This window comes from Marmota marmota, unplaced genomic scaffold, assembly GCF_001458135.2.
Source record: "Marmota marmota marmota unplaced genomic scaffold, marMar, whole genome shotgun sequence".
NCBI classification, from domain to species: domain Eukaryota; kingdom Metazoa; phylum Chordata; class Mammalia; order Rodentia; family Sciuridae; genus Marmota; species Marmota marmota.
Window position 1 is genome coordinate 19429836 of NW_026000211.1, and position 18163 is coordinate 19447998.

Below are 18163 nucleotides of genomic sequence, written 5' to 3' on the forward strand. Positions count from 1 at the left end.
AAAAATGAGAAAAATCAGGTGAACTTTTGGTGAGATTCTGAAGCAATCATATATATATATATATATATATATATATATATATATATATCATTAAGTTCTATTTTAATTTATAAATAAATAAATAAATAAAACTATCAAAATAAAATCTGCCTGAAAAGATATTTCTTTACTTTTATACTGACCAAAATCTACCATAGCTACCATCATATTTGAGCAAATGTACTCAGACAGCAATGTACCCAGATGCTGTTCCAAATGCTTTAAATGTAATAGTTTATTTCAGTCTTACCAAAATCCCAAGGGTTGAATATTGTTACCCTTTTCTGCAAGGTCAGAGCGAGTAAGTTGTGCATCTGGGATTGGAACCTGGGGCACTTGATTTCATAAGGCTGTCATTTTCTGATTTTTCAGAACATGTTTTCTATTATGGAATATTTCTTGAGAAAAAAAAAGGGGGGGGGACATGAGACAATGAAATCAGCTATTTCTCCAATGAACTAACTAGACTTTGCTTTTTCCCGTGGACCCCAGGAAGAGGTGTGGTATTATCCTGTTGATACAACTGGAAAAGCTATCATCCCAGAAATTCCTTTCCAGCACAAGACTGAAAAATGAAGTGTAGCCTTTGTCTAGTTGTGGAAAAATCTGTGTGGCCAAAGCCAAGGTACTTGAACTTCCAGGCATTGTGCGTTGGAGAGGAGGGATATTTCTTTAGAAAATGTGTTAGGTCCAGATCATTTTTAAAGACTCAGACATAGAGACATATGAAGTCCTCTGAGTAACAGGTGCAGGGATACAATTGGACTATAAAGGATAACTTTACAGTCATAGATACCTTATTTTTTTAAACTGACCATGTTTCAGAACATAAAAATGTATTGAATTGAGGAAGAGAAATGATGACTTCTATCTCTATCCAGAGATGACCATCTTATGATCTCAGATTCACTGATCCTTGGACTCTCCTAGGGCTTTTCTTTGAACTCTTCTAGACTTTCCTAGACTTTTAAAGTGAGAAAATGAGATAACACTCAGTGTCATGTTTACTGCTTTCTAGTCATTGTTCTAAGTACTCTATATACCTATTGATTACAATTCTATTTGTTTTATTGTCTTTGTTTTACAGATGAGGAAGCTGGCAGAGAGAGGTGAGGAAACTTTTGCTTAAGCTAATATTGCTCTTAAGAGTTTGAACTGGAGGTGCTGGGTCATGCCTGAGCGGTAGAGTGCATGCCTTGCATGTGTTCGAGGCGCTGGGCTCAATCCTCAGCACCACATATAAATAAATAAAGATATTGTGTCCATCTACAACTAAAAAAAACAAAAATTAAAAAAAAAGAGTTTGAGGTGGGATTTGTAGTTGAGGTTGCTTCACAGCAGGGACTACACACGTAACCAAGGAAGCAGTACTATCCAGTGGAACTTTCTGGGGTGTTGAAAATGTTCTCTGAGTTCTCCAGTACCACAGTAGTTATCGAGCACTTGAAATGTAGACAGGGCACCTGAGCAAATGCATTTTAATTTTTATTAATTCAAATTTAAATAGCTACATGTGACTGATATCTACCTTACTAGACAACACATTCCTATACTGCACTGACTCTTTAGGTAAAGTCAAAGTATAGACCGGGTCAGAAGAGGACTGAACATATTTAATTGGACAAGTTTGTTTCACCCTGAGATCTATGCTGTCGGTGTTTATTATGACTGCAAAAAAAAAAAAAAAAACTGTTTTTAAACCAATTAGGTTACTATCCTAACTCCAATTTAACAGTCACCTTGGCAGGTTTTCTGGTTTTTTTTTCCCCTTAGTACTGAGAATTAAACCCCAGATCACTTTACCACTGAGCTACCTCCTCAGCCTTTTAAAATTCCATCTTATTTTGAGATATACTCTCTGAAAATTGCTCTGGCTGCCCTCAAACTTGTAATCTTCCTGTCTCAGACTCCAGAGTAACTGGATTACTGGCACATACCTGGCTTCATGGAAGTTTTAATATGCTGTGTAAATCTACCATGTGTCTTGCAAGCTTCAGAGTTATATGGTGTCTCACAATAAAATAATAAAATGATTATAACTAAGAATACTGGTAATTAAGGGAAGCATCAAGTAAATTTCTACCATATACTGCTTTATAGGCAATTGGCTGCTTTTATTGTGGCTAAAAACTTCATTCTTCTCAAAAGCTTTGTGCTTCATGTCTCAAAAGGGAAATCATTTAGGTGTCTGAAAATGCTGTTTCCTGAGCCATTTTCACATCTATTTCACAAATGATCACTGCTTTAGAATACCTCTCTGTGAAAAATCGTCATGATATAGCAGAGGTTCCAATGGAGTATATTTATAGGTTTTTCAGCTGCAAAAAGTACACAATTCTGGGAACTTCTTTGATGTTGAATAAAATTCCCCTGCCCTTTGATATCCCTTATTATTTTATAAAATTTAGGATTGCAGTTATTTAGAATACAGATTGTGTTCTTGAATCAAAGCAGAACCTTGCCATTATTTAACTCTTATGACAAGGGGATTTCTGTTTTCTTTGGCCATTGTACTATAGCAGACCTGGACTTCTCAGTGGACAGGATGACTCATTATATTATTGTATGACTTAATGGGTTCTGGGAAAGCACTTATACAAATATTTGCACAAAAAAATATCTGTGGAATGGGAGAATGGATTAATGCTCTCTAATATTCCTAATTATATGTCGTTTAGATGGAAGAATTTAAAAATTTATGTTAGAACAGTCCTTTCCCAAGAAGGCAGTGTAACTGTGACATCAGTTTCTTGTCACAATGAGGACCTGGGAAAATAATTGAATGATACCTTACCTAATTCCTTTGGGGATATACATATTGTGATCCCTGCCTTATGCCACAATCTATGATAGAATTTCATTCTGCAGTTCAGAACATGGTTCTAGGATTCCTGGACATCTAATTTTGTAGTACTGTGGACATAGAACTAAACCTCTATTAGAGCCCCCTTGAGGAATATGTTTCTTTTGTCCTAAATATTTTTTTTAAATATTTTCTTAGTTGTAGATAGACACAATATCATTGTTACTTTATTTATATGTGGTGCTGAGGATGGAACCCAGTGCCTCATGCGTGCAAGGCATGCGCTCTACCACTGAGCTACAGCCCCACCCTTGTCTTAAATATTTGTTTCTGTTGTATACATGCAATATTTACAACATAAGAGAAAGTTAGAAAGTTGAAGAGATTTTTGGCCTTTGAAAGGGAGTGTTTTAGTTTCATGTCTCCGGTAATGGTTGGCTCGCCTATGCCCTTGAATATAATTATATTAGTCACGGTTCTCCAAAGAAATAGAGAGAGAGAGAGAGAGAGAGAGAGAGAGAGAGAGAGAGAGAGAGAGAAAGAATTGACTCACATGATTATAGGGTCTAGTGAGTCCTCAACCTGCAGTGTGACCTGGCTAGCTGAAGACCAGTAGATACAGTAGTGCAGATCCACCCACATCATGGAGGGCAATTTATTTACTTAGAGTTCACCAATTTAAATCTTAATTTCATTCAAAAACACCCTTCATGAAGAGGAATACAATTATCTCAGTAATATAAATGTGAGGAAGCCTTGATTTTTTTCAGATTGTATTTATTTTTTATTTGTTCTTTTTAGACACACATGACAGTAGAGTACAGTTTGACATATTATACATACATGGAGTGTAATGTCCCATTCTTGTGGTTGTGCATGATGTTGAGTTACACTGGTCGTGTATTCATATATAAGTATAGGGAAGCTATGTCCAGTTCATTCTACTGTGTTTCCCCAGTCCCATCCCCCCACTTCCCTTCATTCTCTTTTGTTTAATACAGTGAACTTTTTTTCCTCCCCACCTTATTGTGTGTTAGCATTTGCACATTGGAGAGAAGATTCAGCCTTTGGCTTTTGGGATTGGTTTATTTCACTTAACATGATAATCTCCAGTTCCATTCATTTACTGGCAAATACCATAATTTCATTATTTTTTATGGCTGAGTAATATTTTATTGTGTATATGTACCATATTTTCTTTATCCATTCATCTGTTCAAAGACACCAAGGTTGGTTCCATAGCTTAGCTATTGTGTATTGAGCTACTATAAATATTGATGTGGTTGTGTCACTAGAGTATGCTGATTTTGAGTCCTTTGGGTATATACTGAGGAGTGGGTTAACTGGGTCAAATGGTGGTTCTGTCCCAAGTTTTCTGAGGAATCTCCAAACTGCTTTCCGGAGTGGTTGCACCAATTTGCAATCCCACCAGCAATGTACGAGTGTACCTTTTCCCCTACATCCTCACCAACATTTATTGTTATTTGTATTCTTTATAATTGCCATTCTGTCTGCAGTGAGATGAAATTTCAGTATAGTTTTAATTTGCATTTCCCTAATTGCTAGAGATGTTGAACACTTTTTCATATATTTTTTTGACCAGCTGTGTTTCTTCTTCTGTGAAGTATCTGTTCAGTTCTTTTTTCACCCATTTATTGATTGGATTATTTGTTTATTGAGTTCTTGACATATCCTGGAGATTAATGCTCTGTCTGAGGTTCAGGGGGCAAAAATTTTCTCCCATTCTGTAGGCTTTGTCTTCATACTCTTCCTTTGCTGTGAAGAAGCTTTTTAGTTTGATATCATCTCATTTACTTATTCTTGATTTTACTCCTTGTGATTTAGGAGTCTTGTTGAGGAATTTGATTCCTAAGCCAACATGATGGAGAGTTTGGCCTATATTTTCTTCTGGTAGGCTCAGGGTCTCTGGTCTAACACCTAGGTCTTTGATCCACTTTGAGTTGAGTTTTGTGCAGCATGACAGAAAGGGGTTTAATTTCATTTTGCTACATAATTTCATTTTCCAGCTTTCCCAGCACCATTTGTTGAAGAGGCTATCTTTTCTCCAATGTATGTTTATGGCGCCTTTGTCTAGTATGAGATAACTGTATTTATGTGGGTTTATCTCTGTGTCTTTTGTTCTGTACCATTGCCCTTCATGTGTGTTTTGGTGCCAATGCCATGCTGTTTTTATTACTCTAGCTCTTTAGTATAATTTAAAGTTGGCATTGTGATGCCTTCTGCTTCACTTTTCTCACTAAAGATCACTTTGGCTATTTTAGACCTCTTATTTTTCCAAATGAATTTTCTGTTTCTATGAAAATCATCTTTGGAATTTTAATAGGAATTGCATTAAATCTGTATAGCACTTTTGGTACCATCCCAATATTCATTCTGCTTATCAAGAATGTAGGAGATCTTTCCTTCTTCTAAGGTCTTCTTCAATTTCTTTCTTTAGTGTTCTATAGTTTTCATTGTAGAGGTCTTTCACTGCTTTTGTTAGATTGATTCCCAAATATTTTATTTTTTTTCAAGGCTATTGTGAATGGGATAATTTTCTTAATTGCTCTTTCAGTTGATTCATCACTGATGTGCTGAATGCAATTGATTTATGGGTGTTAATTTTATATCCTGCTGCTTTGCTGAATTAATTAATGAGTACTAGAAGTTTTCTGGGTATTCTAAATATAGAATAATGTTGTAGACGAAGCCTTGATTTATATAAAGGTACATAATTCTGGGATTGGCGCTAGGTTTTTTTTTTTTGTCCCAGAAAATTGTTGCAATCTATTCATACTTGTAATCAGCTACTTATTATGATGTGTGCATATTTCAGGTGACTTACATGCCTAATCCCTTACTGTTTGAACAGTCTTCCAAGGTACATGGTGTTCTCCACAGTGATGGTTAGGGACACAGATGGTTAAGAGGTCATCTGCTCTGTTACTGGAAGAATGAGGATTCAATCCAGAAATGCCTGATTCCAAGGCCAGTGCTCTTTCAACTCTGACTGCTGCATTAACTTCTCTGTTCAGGACCTGATGGTATGGAAATCCTGAGTGTCAATACCTGTTTCTAATGTTTGATCTCCACCTTCAATTCTGTTTCCACTGAGCAAGGAATTCACAATGTATGTTTCTTTCATTCAGTTTTTCCACTGAAAACTACAGGCAAAAATTTATAAAGAAAAATGGCTTATTTCAGGGTTCCTTTGGTAGATAGATAGTCATCAAGAGAAGGTATTATTCCCCCCCCGCATGGGGGGGGGAATAGGCAGGATGAGAGATCCAGGCTTTTAAACATTTATTAATGTGTTACATTGACGAGTAGTAAATTCTAGGTTAAAGAGAGGAAACATCCTTTCCTGTGGCCATTTGGAACGGTGGCATTCACTGTAACAGAAGTCTGAACCAATCAAAAGAGCCTTTCTAAATATTATGGGGAAAGTATGCCTTATAAATACCATGTTTTAAAATTCAATATCCTTCCACCCCTTTTCATTTTGAAAAATCTACTTCATGACATATGTAAACGTTTTTGATACTTTGTAAATTAATGTTGAATTTATGATTGGAAATTTTAGCAGGAATATTAAGAGTCTTGCTAGTAATATTTAAGATGACAGGAAGAACCAAGGCATTTAAAAGTATTGTGGGCCAATTTAAAATATTTTATTAAGATAATTTTTTTTCTTAAATTAGGATTTTGTCTTTTCGCACTTAGGCATAGCAAAAAATAGCACTGCCCAGTTGGTTGACTGGAGCAGATTGTCCTAGGTTCTTCTCAGAGTAAAGTATATATGAAACTCTCCAGAGCTTTTTTTTGTTTTCATTTTTGAAACACATTTCAATAACCAGAAATGATTTTGCAATTCTTCTCCTTGACACTCGTGGTTGAACCTGGAATATTTACATTTTGTTAAGTCAGGAATAATGCACAAGTATATTTTTATTTTCATATTTTAGAATTGCCTCTATAGCTGTGTAGGAAATATTGCTATGTGCATGCAACTTTCTATTTTAAGAGTCAGTGGAACTTGAAATTATTGAAATTTTTATAAAGTCACTAAAATAATTTGAGTAAAATTTGAGTAAAAATAAATGTTTGTTATAGCTCACCAGTAACAGCTGATTTTATTTATTTATTTAGGATTGAACCTGGGGTGCTTAACCACTGAACCACTCCCCAGCTCTTTTTATTTTGAAACAGGGCCCTGCTAAGTTGCTGAGGCTGGTCTCAAACTTCCATGCTCCTGCCTCAGCCTCCAGTGACCCCAAGACACTGGGATTACAGGTGTGTGTCACCATGCCATAGCTTACTTATTTATTTTTTAATGATATTTTTAGGTGTCATTTGGGTGGGTGTTCCTTCTCTTAAAATATCTCAATACTGTAGAAAGCAAATATATTCACTTCCTCAAAGTGTATTGAATTTTCTCCCTGGTATTCATTATCAAATGAATCGCTTTTCTTAACAGTGAACTTTGTGTTCATCCTTGTGTGAATACAATATGTGCTTTTAAGATTTTCTGATGGAGTTCTTTTTTCTTTATGAAGTCATTTGTCATTCAGTGGTGCTTATATGTTGACTGACTACCAAATAAGAATTTTATCTTCTTTCCCTCATGTGAAATTCATTGGACATACGGTTTGAGACTCAGAAAGCTACCAGTGCTTTTCCTATTTGATTTCACGGATTATCATCCAAACAACTTAATGCAGATAGTCAGATAATGTTTAAACAAGCTGTTTGCAATACATATACTCAAGGAATGTACTAAATGTGAAGAATGAACAGATACTATAAAGACTATCAGTTCAACTTTATCTTCTTCATGCATTTAAAATCAAACTGCTGAAGGACTGTGGGAGAACCAGCCAGAGAATACGCCCTCATTTTTTTGTTGGTTCCAAGGAATTTGTTCTGAGGTCAGCTTTTGATAAGAAGAAACAAGGAGTGCTAGGTACGATTCAGTCAAACAGCTCTTTATTAATTTTCTTAATTAAGAAAACAAACTTTTTGACACAAAATATATGCCAAAGATAGCTAGTGATTCCTTTAAGATGAGATATGAAATTTATATAACTTGACTTTTAATAAAAAACCTTTACTTTTATGAAAACATAATGTTTTTATTATAGACAAATAAGAAATTACAGAAAAGCATGAAAAAGAACATCAAAATTATTTTTATTAATACCACCCATTGGTAATTACTTTTGATATTTCTGAGCATTTCTTTTGAAACCATTTTATGATATGCTAGGGTTATGTGGAAGTTTGAGGGAGCTGCTTAATTTAATAGCTGTTTATGAATTCCTTAGTAGTATAAAGGGAGTTTCGCTGTGGGAGAAGAGATGTCCAGATCCCTCCCCCTCCCCATCACCCCCACAAAGACACCAAAATGCAGCTTCATTGGTAGAATAGGAAAAGGGCATTCATGTTCTTAGGAAATTATCATCTTCAAGGATCTAAAGTTTATTCAACAACTGCCCTTTACTTTCTATAGTAACACTGATTGATGGTAATTATTATTATAAACAGTATTATTATTTTATAGGAAGGGACATAGATCCATGGCAGAACTTTTTTTTTTAATTATTGGTTGTTCAAAACATTACAAAGCTCATGATATATCATCTTTCATACATTTGACTCAAGTGGGTTATGAACTCCCATTTTTACCCCAAATACAAATTGCAGAATCACATTGGTTACACACTCACATTTTTACATAATGGCATATTAGTGACTGTTGTATTCTGCTACCTTTCCTATCCCCTACTATCCCCGCTCCCCTCCCCTCCCATCTTCCCTCTCTACCTCATCTGCTGTTGTTCAATTCTCTCCTTGTTTCCCCTCCCCTTTCCCCTCACAACCTCTTATATGTAATTTTGTGTAACATTGAGGGTCTCCTACCATTTCCATATGATTTCCCTTCTCTCTCCCTTTCTCTCCCCCCACTCGTCTCTGTTTAATGTTAATCTTTTCCTCATGCTCTTCCTCCCTGTTCTGTTCTTAGTTACTCTCTTTATATCAAAGAAGACATTTGGCATTTGTTTTTTAAGGATTGGCTAGCGTCACTTAGCATAATCTGCTCTAATGCCATCCATTTCCCTGCAAATTCCATGATTTTGTCATTTTTTATTGCTGCATAATACTCCATTGTGTATAAATGCCACATTTTTTTTATCCATTCATCTATTGAAGGGCATCTAGGTTGGTTCCACAGTCTAGCTATTGTGAATTGTGCCACTATGATCATTGATGTGGCAGTATCCCTATAGTACACTCTTTTAAGATCCTCAGGGAATAGTCCGAGAAGGGCTATAGCTGGGTCAAATGTTGGATCCATTCCCAGCTTTCCCAGGAATCTCCATACTGCTTTCCAAATTGGCCTCACCAATTTGCAGTCCCACCAGCAATGTACAAGTGTACCCTTTTCCCCACATCCTCGCCAGCCCTTATTGTTGTTTGACTTCCTAATGGCTGCCAATCTTACTGGAGTGAGATGGTATCTTAGGGTGGTTTTGATTTGCATTTCTCTGACTGCTAGAGATGGTGAGCATTTTTTCATGTACTTGTTGATTGATTGTATGTCCTCCTCTGAGAAGTGTCTGTTCAGGTCCTTGGCCCATTTGTTGATTGGGTTATTTGTTATCTTATTGTTTAATTTTTTGAGTTCTTTGTATACTCTGGATATTAGGGCTCTATCCGAAGTGTGAGGGGTAAAAATTTGTTCCCAGGATGTAGGCTCTCTATTTACCTCTCTTATTGTTTCTCTTGCTGAGAAAAAACTTTTTAGTTTAAGTAAGTCCCATTTGTTTATTCTTGTTATTAACTCTTGGGCTATGGGCGTCCTATTAAGGAATTTGGAATTCGGAGCCCGACCCCACAGTATGTAGATCGTAGCCAACTTTTTCTTCTATCAGACGCAGTGTCTCTGATTTGATATCTAGCTCCTTGATCCATTTTGAGTTAACTTTTGTGCATGGCGAGAGAAAGGGATTCAGTTTCATTTTGTTGCATATGGATTTCCAATTTTCCCAGCACCATTTGTTGAAGATGCTCTCCTTCCTCCATTGCATGCTTTTAGCCCCTTTATCAAATGTAAGAAAGTGGATTGGTCTCTGTGTCCTCTATTCTGTACCATTGGTCCACCTGCCTGTTTTGGTATCAGTACCATGCTGTTTTTGTTACTATTGCTCTGTAGTATAGTTTGAGATCTGGTATGGCTATACCTCCAGATTCAAACTTCCTGCTTAGAATTGCTTTTGCTATTCTGGATCTTTTGTTTTTCCATATGAATTTCATGATTGCTTTATCTATTTCTACAAGATATCATGGCAGAACTTTGTGGCAACTGCTTCAAGAGTCTTGTGAAAGGAATTCTTCTCTTTTTCTACTGATCATTTCTGCCCTCCTCTGTGGTTATATTAATCTGTATGATATGTTTATATAGTTCTCATTTTTATAATGCATTATAAAAGATTTGGTGGAATAATCAGGGTTTCAGAGGTTAGGTTCTCTAAAGTTAGACAGTTTAAAGGAGATGAAGTAAGATGTGGTGTCTTTGTTTAGACTGCTGTGGTAGAATACCATAGTCTGGTGGTTTAAACAAATGTTTAGTTTGCACAGTTCTGGAGTCTGGGAGTCTGAGATCAAGGTTTCCGTGTGGTTGGGTTCTTGGTGAGGGCCTTCCTCTTATTTCACAGATGGTCATCTTCTCATTGTATCCTCATGTGGCAGGAAGAAAAATCATGTCTCTGCTCACAGGGGAACTACTCCCATGCATGAGAGGCTATACAACACCTTCATGTCCTAAATACCTCCCAAAGCCCTCACCCCTAATGTCATCATATTGGGAGATGACGATTTCAACATATGAATTTCGGGGGACACATTCATTCCAGATCATGAGGATACTATGATACTGAAGAAAAAAAAAATCACAAAGGCTTATTCTCCATAGGGCTTATTAAGCTGTAAGTAGTACTCTAAGATGTCCTCTTCAGTCACTAACTCTGACCTGGGATGTGATTGAAGTCAGTAAGTATCATTTTTGTAAGATGCTATGTTGACAAGAGTGTTGTAGAGAAAAAGCAAAATTTCGTTTGTTCACTCTGCTTTTCATTCACATATTGATGTACCCAAACATTTCATAATATCTGTCTATATATTCAAGGTATTTTCATAAAAATCTACAATATCATGAGAAGCTTGAAACTATAAAGTTTTTCCATCATTTTTTTTTCTTGAAGAGAAAATATAATGTACTTGGAAAAAATAGTCAGACCTCAGTTCTAATATTGACTGTGAAATCTAAATGTTGGGTGCCTTTGATTAAATCATTTGTGTTTTTATACAATTATGTATAATTTTTATTACTATAATACAATAATGTCTATTCTTCTAACCATTTATTTGGAGATGCAAATAAGGTAATGAATGTAAAAGCATTTGTGGGAAACATAATTAATAATTATTAGCAGAAATAATTAAAAATGCATATTGGATTTATGATATGCTTTTTATAATAATAATAATAAAATAATAATTGACCCTGAACACATCATTATTCTTGATTTCCTGAAACATGAAATAAGTAAACTTTTTAAACTTTCTTCAGTAGAAGTTTTCCCTCTAGTGGTTGCTGTGGAAATCACATAGAGATTTTCTAATGCTTAATGTTCGAATGGAAAATAAGCTAAATAGAATCGAAAAATGAATAACCTGAAATATTGAGGAGCTATTAGTTGTTTTTTTTCTTTAAAGAGGCTATTCATCTGGATTTTAAAGTTGTACAATGGCACTCAAATTTTGAAAATTAGAAAGAAATTCTTTGCTCCATTTATTGTATCCAGTGGATTTTAATGGACATGATTATTAAGATAGGCAAGACTTGGGAGAAGCAGTAATAAAGCTGCACCCTCTCTATTTTGTCATATACATGAAGTACTTTTCAAAAACAGGCTTTTTTTTTTTTTTTTTTTTTTGATTTTGCTTTCTTTCCTGAGCTGGCTTCCACAGTAATCTCTGATCTTGGCTTCCTCATCGGAAGCCAAGCAGAAGTTCTGCATGAGTAAGCATATTTGATCTTTCTTAAAGGCATCTTCTTAGAAACCATTCCAAAAGGCAAAAACACTTTAATTTGTTGGGAAGATAGATACACTTAAACCATTTAACCCCTGGCACACCTACCAGGCCTGCTCTTATCTGTCATCAGTCCCCTCTGTTGCCTCTTCTAGTCCTGTTCAGAGTGCTGGGAGCTGCTTCTTTATGCCTCAGACTCTCCACATTGCTCTTACTGTTCCCTGTCTTAGCGTATTCTGCATCTCTTTGCTGGCTCCTAGGAACCATCTACCTCCAAACCTCACCTCTTCTCAGAAAGGTCTTCCATGACCAACCTAGCAAAGTTCATCTTCATTACATCACCTATTTATTTACTCCTACATCACCCATTTATTTACTCCAGAACTATCTCAATCTAAATTGCTATGCGATTTATCTATTTATTTTTTGTGTAATTTTTAAAATTTATATATGACAGCAAAATGCATTACAATTCTTATTACATATATAGAGCACAATTTTTCATATCTCTGGTTATATACATAGTATATTCACACCAATTTGTGTCCTCATACATGTACTTTGGATAGTAATGATCATCACATTCCACCATCATTAATTACCCCCTGCCCCTTCCCTTCCCCTCCAACCCTTCTGCCCTATCTAGAGTTTCCCTATTCCTCCCATGCTCCCTCTCCCTACCCCACTATAAATCAGCCTCCTTATATCAAAGAAAACATTTGGCATTTGTTTTTTTTGGGATTGGCTAACTTCACTTATCATTATCTTCTCCAACTCCATCCATTTACCTGCAAATGCCATGATTTTATTTTCTTTTGTTGCTAAATAATATTCCATTGTGTGTATATGCCACATTTTTTTTATCCTTTCATTTATTGAAGGGCATCTAAGTTGGTTCCACAGTTTAGTTATTGTGAATTGTGCTGCTATAAACATTGATGTGGCTGTGCCCCTGTAGTATGCTGTTTTTAAGTTCTTTGGGTATAGACCGAGGATAGAGAAACCTGGGTCAAATGGTGGTTCCATTCCCAATTTTCTGAGAAATCTCCATACTGCTTTCCATATTGGCTGCACCAATTTGTAGTCTCACCAGCAATGTGTGAGTGTACCTTTCGCCCCACATCCTCGCCAACACTTATTATTGTTTGTCTTCATAATAGCTGCCATTCTGACAAGAGTGAGATGAAATCTTGGAGTGATTTTAATTTGCATTTCTCTAATTGCTAGAGATGATGAACATTTTTTTCATGTATTTGTTGATTGATTGTACATCATCTTCTGAGAAGTGTCTCTTTAGGTCGTTGGCCCATTTATTGATTGGGTTATTTGTTTTTGATGTTTAGCTTTTTGAGTTCTTTATATACCCTAGTGATTAGTGCTGTATCTGATGTGTGAGGGGTAAAGATTTATTCCCAAGATATAGGCTCTCTATTCACCTCACATTGTTTCTTTTGCTGAGAAGAAGCTTTTCAGTTTGAGTCCATCCCATTTATTGATTCTTGATTTTAATTCTTGTACCACAGGAATCTTATTAAGGAAGTTGGGGCCTAATCCCACATGATGGAAATTAGGGCCTATTTTTTCTTCTATAAGATGTAGGGTTTCTGGTTGTATTACTAAGTCCTGGATCCATTTTGAATTGAGTTTTATGCATGGTGAGAGATAGGGATTTAATCTCATTAATTAATTTTATTTTTAATTAATTCACTGTATGTGTCCCTCAGAAGAATGGAAGCTTTATGAGACACGTTTATACCTCTTGTTCATGAGTGCATCCCCAAACCTAGAATAGTACTTGACGCAGGGCCAATGTTCAGTGTAGCTTGGCACAGTGAATATGTGAATGGAAGATGATATGAACATTGACTAATGCACATCGATTGTTTAACAGTCTTACTACAATATTGAGGAGTTTTTTCTGCCCTATTTTAGTTGAGACTCATTTTTCTTCCATTTTTGAAATAAAGTTCCTCATCAACTTTACATTCAGATACAGTCTGCAGAAATTTTGGAATCTTTTCCACAGAGGCTTTGCTGTAGATTCATTAAATTTATACATGGGAGAGTGTTTAGTGAGTTCTTGTTTATACTAAATGAGAACATGATACTTTTCCCTTATTTAATAAATTCAGTTAGTTTCCACAGATTATTTGGTGATGTGTTCAATTTCTTTTATCTGCACAGAGAGTATTCCATAAATTAAAGGCTTTTTTTTTTTCCTGAAATTTCTGTTCTTCTGTCTTGTCTCTGTGGAGATAATTGCTGTTCACACACACACACACACCTGACTTCATCACAGTCTTTTCTAGCCTCAATAATGATTAAAAAAAAATAACCTCTTCTCAAAAGGCTTTAAAAACCTTTAATTAGTTTTGATTGATGTTCTCCTCTGAAACTGCTTTAATTACTTCTCATATTACTTCATGGTTTTGAGACCAAAATATATACATGAAGCCTAAGGATTCAAGGTATCTGAAATGAAGGCTTTTAAATTTACATCCCTCAAAGACTGCCTTGGATGCTCTGTAAAACATGTTATTAGGGCATGGGTTGTGGTTGGTGGCTTTTCTACCTGTGTTCGTGGCCTATTAATGTGAACTGGTTGTCTGATGCAAATAAAACAGGTAGTTTTGCAGAAATGTGTGATGAAAAAGCTAAGACTCCAAATTCGGTGAATTTCCATGAATTTTCTGCTCTGTCATTTTCTTTGTGCAGCCCTGTGACAACAAGGGAGATGTGCATATATTGTGACAGTGTTCCCCTGGTAATATTTTTTTTAAGATTTTTTTTTTATATTTTTTTTAATATATTTTTTAAGATATTTTTTGCTGTATGCTTTCTAAATGTGATTTCTCCAAATGTGATAACAGTCCAAGTCTGTTCTGGCTGAGACTGTGTGTGTGTGTGTGTGTGTGTGTGTATGTGTGTGTTTAAGGAATATATTTTTAATCTATTATAAATGAAAGATAGGGATTGGAATAAAATTGATATGCATTTTGTAGATAGTTGTGTTTATAATGAAGATTTAAAGATAAATAGATGGAAAACAGCTTCTTTGAGTTATTCAGACTCTTTCCTTTTGCACTCATTCTTTCCTGCTTGCGTTTCCATAGTTACTGGCTTAATCATGATGCACAGAACCATTTCTAATTACAGTATATGCCAGCACAAAAATTAATTCTTTGCATATCTTAGGCCACAAACAGCTTGTAACTTGTTTTTTGGCACTTTATTACCACATAGTCTGAAAAAGACATTTGTACATGATTCTATATCTGTTATTATCTGTTATTCGTTATTAAAATGGAAATAAGTCTCTAAAGTGGATTGCTGTTAAAATAATGGATACACAAAATTTTAAGATATGAAAGTTGAATACAAATTAGGCAACATTAGTATAATCCCTAACATATTAATAGCAATTATAAACATTTAATGATCTTTTTCTTATCGGAAAACAATACTAATTGGATGTTCGTCATTTAGAAACTGAAATTACTAGATTGCTGTAATGATTAACCAGAAATCACTCTTTGACATTCATATGTTACAAACCATGGACTACTTATATCAAAATTCCCTTTGTTAAAATTTTTAAAGGATCTTATAGATCACTTAGTGCAACCTAGTATTTCTTAATGTATTTGAAACTCTTACTAGGGACACTAGGTAATGTCTCCCAATGTCATACAATGAGATGGAACAGTAGACCAATTTAAATTTAGCTTCTTAGCTCTCTATCAATAATCCTATGTTGATCTAGTTAAAGCAGATATTAGAAAAAAACATCATAGATATTACATATTCACTTCCATTATTATTTTGTATCTGAGCAGCTATTATAAAATATCAATAATTATCAACAATAGAGATTTTGGAACATGGTTATTTATATGTACATTTTATTATTACTGTGAAAAATGCTATTTGATTCTTAATTAAAATATGTTATATTTCATTTCTGCCTTTGTAAAGTAATAATAAACCTAAATATTATTGTTCCTCACAAAATTACCATATATATTTTTTTCTAAACCTAGAGGCACAGGTTTTTGTTCGATTGTTCAAGGTACTTATTTATTTGTTTATTTGAGGTGCTGGGGATTGAACCCAAAGCCTTGCTCATGGTAGGCAAGTACTGTGTCATTGAGTTACATCCCCAGTCTCCATGGTAATTTTTACTACAGGTTGTGAGGTTGCTCTAGAATATACCTGAATCATACTGACACTGGCAGTCATGGGAAGGTACACATATTTTCAAAAGCAATTAATACATGGTTCTTTTGTGAGTTCATTAATCTAAAATCTCTTATGTATTTCACAAGGGGTAGTCTATAAGACATTTCAAATTTCACTGATAAAACTGGTCACAATCATAAAAAGTTCATTTCTTTTATAGAATAATGAATGAACTACCACGGATCTGACCCTAAAGTTACAGTATTCCTACCCAGCCTGGCCCAGGATCTTCATGGCATGTGTGCATTTTCACAGAAATAATACATGTAGACCTGAGGTACCATTTGTGCTTCTGGGAAAACCCAGAATTGTCAAATTAGAAGTGCTGTTCTGCCTGTCAAGAAGATAAATGTAAAAGAAACAAGGAAAAATTTCCTGCTGCAAAGACAAGACTTGTTTTCTTTTTGCTCCTCTTTAAAATCATCATACTCTAGTTCTAGACCTAAGATAAGTATCCACTCAGATACACTTTATTACAAAATAAATTTTATCTTCAAGTGAATTTTATTCTGACTTTTTCCTTCTGGCAGACTTACTATTGCAGTTTATGGACATACAGATCAAGCATATTGTATTGTTAAATAGACTTAAGATTAGTGGACTACTTAATTGCCATTTAAATTGATGAGAGTGGGCTCTCTTTTATTGGGGAAGACATTGGCTTTCTCATTTGGTATTTTTAACTTGCTTGGCAGAAAATGTAAACCAGCCAGGGAAGCATAATTCTATGAAATACAACTGTAAAGATTTAAGAGACATGAAAATCCCTTAATTTGGGTAACAGATTTTACATCAAAAAGAACACAGATTAATAAGTCATTCACAGTTCCAAATACTCTAGAAGTAAAATTGTTGACAGGAACATTGCTCCATGCATTTGTTTATTCTCCTTCAGGGTACTTTGGCAGGCAGCAGCTGAGTAGTATTCATTTGCTACAATACTGGGTCTTCTCAGCATTCTTTTGAATTCTAACTCTAATGCAGAGGTGGGAAGATGAAATTTAGAATTCCACGCAGATACCTTCAATTGACAGTTTTAAGCAGGTGAAGATTCCCAGGTACAAGCAGATTTTAAAACAATTTTAATGACAGTGAATCATTAAAATTTGTTTCAATAAAAAAAACATGAAGGATTAGCATAACACAGAAGGATAAAACTCAAACTGTATGTTGCTGTTTCACTTGAGGTCACATCTATAGAAGTGATTGATTAACCACTTCAGAATTGAATGAGTTGATTGATAGTCATCCTATTGGCCAAACTATTTACATTATTTGATTTTAGCTTTTGCTCTAAGGGCATTTGTCAATTCGGGTACAGTTTTTCATTCATTGTTCAACAGGACTACACATTTAACTTGACTTTGCTTTCAACTTAGTGTCTTTACATTAATGTTATCTTAATAGCCATTCTCTTTGTTTAGATGCTAATTTAAATTAACTTTAAATTCATTATTTAAAATGCAACTTGTTAAAAAAACAAATAAATATATAAAGTAAAATGTGATAGTCTCCTTCATATCTCGCAACATTTTCCCTCCTTCATCCTCCTTCATTTTAAACCCTAATAAGTAGGTAATCACTATTATCAACATACTGGATATTTGCAGGTATATTTCTAATTATTAATTGACTAGTTTCTTCCTTGATTAAACAGTTTAAGTGACAACTGTCATGAAGAGTACCAGGTCCATTTGTATGTATCAGGCATATTTCCATATATTCATGATATGAATTGAGTCACACTATACAAGTTTTATAATTTTTTTTTTTAGTTTTGAATTTTTTAAAGTTTTTCTTGAGTGTATGTAATGATTTCTGCAGAGTTCAAATTCACCAAGTGAAATAGCTGAGTTAAGGAACAAGCACATTTATAATTTTGAAATTTTGATAAATTGCCTTCCCCCCCAAACTATTTCCATTTTTTTGTTACATTAAAAGTGGATGGTGGTTTCTGCTTTTTCTGCCTGTGGCAATATTGAATGTTTA

General features: G+C 34.8%; 1 protein-coding gene and 1 long non-coding RNA gene across 2 annotated transcripts in view; one reads left to right on the forward strand and one right to left on the reverse strand.

Annotated features, from left to right (window-relative positions):
• The window catches only part of Gpm6a (glycoprotein M6A), a 310527-nt gene that overhangs the window by 44746 nt on the left and 247618 nt on the right, over positions 1-18163 (forward strand). The window lies entirely within an intron of this gene.
• Positions 2163-10602, reverse strand: LOC125612894. Its single transcript, XR_007343381.1, has 3 exons — positions 10442-10602; positions 6236-6247; positions 2163-2176 (listed from the first exon to the last, which is right to left on the reverse strand). It is a non-coding gene; the product is annotated as an uncharacterized LOC125612894 (long non-coding RNA).